The sequence below is a fragment of the Lipotes vexillifer genome, unplaced genomic scaffold (assembly GCF_000442215.2).
Source record: "Lipotes vexillifer unplaced genomic scaffold, Lipotes_vexillifer_v1.1 scaffold627, whole genome shotgun sequence".
In the NCBI taxonomy this organism is placed as follows: domain Eukaryota; kingdom Metazoa; phylum Chordata; class Mammalia; order Artiodactyla; family Lipotidae; genus Lipotes; species Lipotes vexillifer.
Genome location: NW_006787891.1, coordinates 1,374,205 through 1,381,058, shown reverse-complemented (window position 1 = coordinate 1,381,058; position 6,854 = coordinate 1,374,205).

Below are 6,854 nucleotides of genomic sequence, written 5' to 3'. Positions count from 1 at the left end.
TATATATATATATATATATATATATATGGAATGTTACTCAGCCATAAAAAAGAATGAAATTTCACCATCTGCCACAACATGGATGAACTTGGAGGGTATTATGCTAAGTGAAATAAGTCAGGCAGAGAAAGACAAATAATGTATGATATCACTTATACGTGGGATCTAAAAAATAAAACAAACTAGTGACTATAATAAAAAAAGAAACAGACTCACAGATATAGAGAACAAACTAGTAGTTACCAGTGGGGAAAGTAAGGGGGAGGGGCAAGATAGGGGGAGGGGATTAAGAGGTACAAACTATCATGTATAAAATAAGTTACACGGATATATTGTACAATACAGGGAATAGCCAATATTTTATAACTATAAGTGGAGTATGACATTTAAAAACTGTGAATCACTATATTGTACACCTGTAACATATAATATTGTACATCAACTATACCGCAATTTAAAAAAAAACTAGACCTCTTCCATAAAGTCCTTCCTGATTAACCAAACCCTTCATCAGTCAGATCTTTCATTCATTCACTCAACAAAATGTTTATTAAGAGCCTGTGATTTGTCAAGCATTGGACATAAAGTGAAAGAAAAGGCAGACAGACCCTCTACACTAATAGAGCCTACAGTTCAGAAAGATCATGAATTTTTTAAAAAATTACTTAAATCCAGCTTTGGTCAGGGTCACAAAGGAAAGACTTGTGAGAGATGTAAATATAAAAGAATACTTCGCCCAGCCCAGAAGAATATCTCTGAGAAACAGGAGTGATAAGTAGGAGTCAGCCAGGGGAAAAGAGGAAGGAAAAACATTCTAGGCAGAGAAAATGTGTTGTGCTGGGCAATGGGAGCTTGAGCTGCTCAAATAAAGGAAATAAGGCCAGTGTAGCTGAGGCACATAGAGGAAATGGGGAAACAACACGGAATGAGACAGGGGAAGCAGGCTGAGGCCTGTAAGCCATGTTGAGGCCATGTTATTCCTCTTATTCTAGGCACCTCACCCTGATTTGGGTGTTTTTACTATAGCACATTTTCTTTTATTAATATTATCACTTTACTTTGAGAATGCCGATCCTGTCTTCTCAGGTAAATTACAATGTGCTAGAGGACAAAATTGTATCTAACTATACCTAGGACATTGCTGGCTTTCTCAGTTACCCGACCTGTAAAATGAGGATAGCAATAGTGCCCACATTTACTTGTGAGAATTACATAAATTAATTAAGTTATTAAATAAGTAAATGAGTTAGTAAAGTACTTAGAGAGTGCCAGAAACATAGCCAGTGTTATTTTTTATTGAATCACCCACACATCCTTGCAAAGAACCCCAATTCTATGCATCACAGAATACATAGTACAGCAGGTACTAAAAGAGTGCTCATTAAATGGGAAAGGAAATTTTAATCCCAGTCACTGCATTCCTTATTACAATACCAGATTACTACACAGGTGAGGTTGTATTGGCATAATTTCTGTCTTCGGGGGATTTATTATCAGTGACAGACTAAAATCATGGAACAAAACTATGAAAGTACAGCTAGCCTTGTCTCCCAAGGGTTCTCAGACTATTGCCACTTCCCAGAGCCCATCCCCGCTCCTTTTTCCAGGTCAAAGAAGTCAGTTTTCCCCTCAGATACACCCTGACCTGCCTCTGAATACTCAAACATCCTTGAAGAATTCCACCCAGTACTCAGTGAGGAAATTCTAATGTGGAATTGGAGACCACTGAATCTCAGTAGGCACCTGAAAAGGACACTGAAGGTTATGAAAGAGGCTAAATGGCCAGGATGCCCATCTTGGTGCTTTCTTTGGGGAGAAACAGGCAAGGGCAAGATAGGGAAAGGGAACTATCAGATTTTCCCTTTTGGAAACTAAGCTGCTGTACTTCTAGTTGGTGATGAGACTCTGTACTGAAATCATAGACTGTTTCCAGCTTTTATTTGTAAGCTAGTTATCACACATTGTTCATTGGCTTATTTTGAAGATCTCTGCAAATAGCAGCAGCCTCAGATTCCCTTAGGAAACTTTTTCTCATAAGTAACAGTGTCAGAGAGAGTGAACATTGTCTCCACATCACAGGAATGATCAACTGTTTTTCACAATTACACTTTCTGATATTTCTACTGAAGCATTATTTGCAAAAATGATGCCAAAATGGCAGGATTTCTTGGGAGTTTTCATTTTTTAGTCAAAAAGCAACATCTCTGCTAAAATTGGTATTTGACAACGTCGATAGGCAGGACTTTGTTGAGAAATAATTCTCCATGGGTTTCTCTAGCATTTCTGCATATCTTATGAGAATAGACAATGACAGCTTTTGTTTTAGGCTATCTTTTCAAGAATGTTTGAATAGTGAACAGCTTGAAATACAGAAGTAGCGTCGTCCTCTGGAGCAAAGATTTGTTTCCTGAACAGGATAATAAGGAAAATAGCTCTTTCTCTCTCTGGGGCAAAGTCTGGGCAGGTTTGCTAGTTATCTTCTTATAAGACTAGGGATTTCCAACTTTGGGGTTCCTCAACTGTGATACAAACTTACTGCCTGCACAGTATCCAGCTGGGCCACTCTGCATTGCCCCCAACAGATTTGGGGGCAAGGAGAGCCAAAGTGAATATGAAGCTCATGACTCTTGCTGAGCTGTGAGTAACAAAGTCCTTTGTATCTAATCCAATAGTCTCATGTCTTCTGCCAGCATCCGTGAAGCTGTGGTCACCTTGCTTGCAAATAGGGTAGAAATCTCAGACATTTCAGTTCTTGACAAGCTTCACTGTGACTCTTCACAAGTCCTCCCATAATTTTCTGGCTTTAAAAATGTCTCTAGACTTTGATTTTTTATTAATGCTCAAAGCCCACTGACTCAGGATACTTTGTTAAAAGACCAGAGCATAATTTAACATCAAATTTTAAATATCTTGTTGGGTCTTTGAAATTGTATTAAAAACAGTTTAAATAAAAGTGGACCTATTAGTTGTATTTGTAGATTGGATACTTTTATTTCTTCATACTACTGCTTTGTTTCAAAATAATTTAAGTCCACACACAAAAAATGAATCTAAGATTAATATAAAATAAGAAAGAAAAAGTTAAACAGGAAGAATATAAGAAATAAGTAAAATGACTTTTTTACTTTTCCTTTGTATCACTTATCACACCTTCAGTTAACTAAATCTGTAAGCTATTGTTTGCCTCATGTCTCCCCTGCCAGACTTTAAGCTCCTTGAGAGCAGGAATCATGTTCGTCTTGTTCACTGTGCAAGATGCTTGACACATAGTAGATGCTAATACATGTGTTTTCCTTTTTCAAATAAGCTATAAAATAAAGAGGAATGGAAGAGAAAGAGGGGGGGGGGCACAAAATTATGGTTAGCCTATGTGCATTTCTCACTGTTAGAGAACCCTGAACAATGTGCCTGGCTGAAACACTGAATTTCCCAGCCTCCTTTGGAAACAAGAGTGGCCAGTGAGATATAAATGCAAATTGTGGGACTTCCAAGAAAACTCTCTACGCTCTACCACACTTTCTCCTTCTTGGTCCTTGGAATATACATGAGGACTAGAGGGCCAGTAGCTGTCCTTGGACGATGAGAGGAAAGCCAGAGAATGTTAGAGACTTCAACTCTGATATCCTTGAGCCCCTGAACTGATGTCAGTAACTGCCTCCCTCCAGACTTCTCATCTAATGATTTAAGCCACAGTTAAGTAAGTTGTCTCTCATACTGCAGTCAACTCTAATACTAATTATTACAGTCCATGAAACACATCATGAATTTCTGTAAGTGGAACTATTATGCAACTATATTTCACTCCATTAGTGGTGAGAAGGTGTTTGGAGAAGCCATAAATTTGTTGAAGCATAAATCTAAGAAAAATCATTGGATGTCCAAGCAAACAATAGAAAATAACTCAACCACAATATGAGATTTCTTAAAATCATCAAAAAATCATTGGTCATATACAATGGAATATTACTCAGCCATAAAAAGAAACAAAATTGAGTTATTTGTAGTGAGGTAGATGGACCTAGGGTCTGTCATACAGAGTGAAGTAAGTAAGAAAGAGAAAAACAAATACCATATGCTAACACATATATATGGAATCTAAAACAAAAATGGTTCTGAAGAAGCTAGGGTCAGGACAGGAACAAAGACGCAGACGAGGAGAATGGACTTGAGCACACGGGGAGGGGGGAGGGTAAACAGGGACGAAGTGAGAGAGTGGCATGGACATATATACACTATCAAATGTAAAATAGATAGCTAGTGGGAAGCAGCACCATAGCACAGGGAGATAAGCTCGGTGCTTTGTGTCCACCTAGAGGGGTGGGATAGGGAGGGTGGGAGGGAGACGCAAGAGGGAGGAGATATGGGGATATATGTATATGTATGGCTGATTCACTTTGTTATAAAGCAGAAACTAAACATCATTGTAAAGCAATTATACTCCAATAAAGATGTTAAAAAAAATCGTTGGTTTTAAATGTTGATTTGTTCCAAGTTAGTTTTTCAGGAAATATTTTCAAACCCCAAACATCAGCCTAAAAATGTTTAATAAGGCAAACTTTTATTTGTTGTGGATTTGCCACTTAAGTTCTTGGACTCTTCTTTTTTTCCTCATCCTTTAGATTTTACCAGTTAGCAAGACTTTGTGAAAATTCTCAGATTACAACTTTCCTCTCTATTTCCAGAAAAAACACCCTACACTAGGCTTCAATCTTGTATTCCATAATTACTAGAATTGTTTTCTAAATGGTCTCTTCCAACTCCCCATCTCATCCATCCATCTCATCTTATCTCAAATCCTTTCATTTCATTATGCTATTTTCTGCCTATAGACCACTGACCATGGGCTCTATATCACACTTATTTTACTCTTGTATGTCTTAGCTCTCTACTAAGTGGTAACATCATAAGATACTATGCCCATACTTTTCCATACTTTCAATCCTGTCTTCATAGTAGAACCATCTGGAGAGCTTTTAAAAATTACTGATGCCCCAGGCCAACCCCTAAAGATTCTGATTCAACTCATCTGAGTGAGGCTCAGGCACTCATATCTTTAAAATCCCCACCCACAAGCACCAATTAATACTGGAGACAAAATAGTGAACAAGCAGACAGAATAAATCTTACACTCCAGCCACTTCATGACTTTATTCAAACAATACACTGAGTAGGGGATTAAGAGGTACAAATGACCATGTATAAAATAAATAAGCTACAAGGATATATTGTACAGGACAGGAAATATAGCCAATATTTTATTATAACTTTAAATGGAGTATAAGCTATAAAAATTTTGAATCACTATGTCGTTCACCTGAAACTAATGTAATATTGTAAATCAACTATACCTCAATTTTAACAAATGCCCTGGGTATATGTGCACTCATATAAACACACGTGTACATGTACCTACAGCCTCCCCCAGACGTAACTTACCTATCCTTCGAGTTTAAAATCAAGTCCTACTTCCTTTGTGAATCATTCTTTGATGGCAACTATCAACACCAAGCTCCTTCTCCTCTAACTCCATCTGATGTACCCACCCACCCCCAAACTCTTTAGGCAACTTGGGTTGTCATTTTTTCTCTATCACACAATTAGCACCTTACTATATGCTGTCAAGCTGCTCATCTGAAAAACAAGCACAATGGCCTAGTTGACCTCAAAAGTCCCTCTCTTTGACTCTAACAGTCTATGAATTTATGATTTGTCTGTACTGCCCAATTTAGCACTCATTACAGATGATGTTTCCACTGATTATTTGATACCTCTATATATTTTCTGTTGCCAACAGAACCTGTTGTGCAGGTTCCTTAAAGGAACATGGTTTTATAGCTCTATGACATATCCCTACCCTCACCATAATGCTAGACGCTTAAACGTACATTGACCCATATGTCAAACCAGACTTGACATAGTATTGAAAAGCAGAGATAAGCAAAGGGAAATCCTTTGAGGAAGCAGTTTTATAAACTAGAAGAGTGAGCTCTGGAGACAGACTGGGTTACTCACCCAGCTCCTATACTTAACAGCTATGCAGTAATATCACTCGAGGGAGTCACTTAACATCCCTAAGCCTCAGTTTTCTCATTTGTGAGAAAGAATTAATAATAGTGCCTACCCATAAGGTTGTTGTAAGGATTAAATGAGAACACATGCACATTTGTAAACACAGTACCTAGCAAATAATAAGCATTTAATAAATGTTCATTATTTTTTATTGGATAAAGGCAATGAAAAAATTACGATTGAGGATTAAAAGAAGAAAACGAGAATTTTTATGACTGTGGGGAGACTGGGGATGTAGATTGAGACAAATTTAATAAATGAAATAATATAAAGAGGCAGTTCAAATAAAATTAAGCATCTACTCAGAGCAACTCCCTTAACTCAGACTCCGTGGCCCATAAGGAAGACAGAGAACCGGGCCAGAGAGTGACCCACACATTCTCTTTGTCCCACTTTCCCTCTTTGTCATTACTGACACTGAAAGGGCAGCTGAGTTATTAATTCATTCAACAAATACTTATTATTATTTCCAAGATCCTGTACTAGGTGTTAAATTATAAAAAATGAGTTTGTGGCTTAGTTAGGGAGATAAAGCATGCATATAAACAAAGCAGAAAATACAAGGCAGAAAGCTGCTCTTGACATAAGAGATACATACAGGAATAATTGCAGAAGTTTATAGGAGAGAGAAATAAGGGAGGACATTAGAGAAGGGGTTATGGCCAAACTGGGCCTTGGAGAAACAAAGATTTGGGTTAAGGAGCATTTTTGCCTTCCCTGGGAGGAAGTGGTGGAAGCTAAGGCCCCAAAAGGGAAAACATGGAACACATCATGTTGATGCCGAA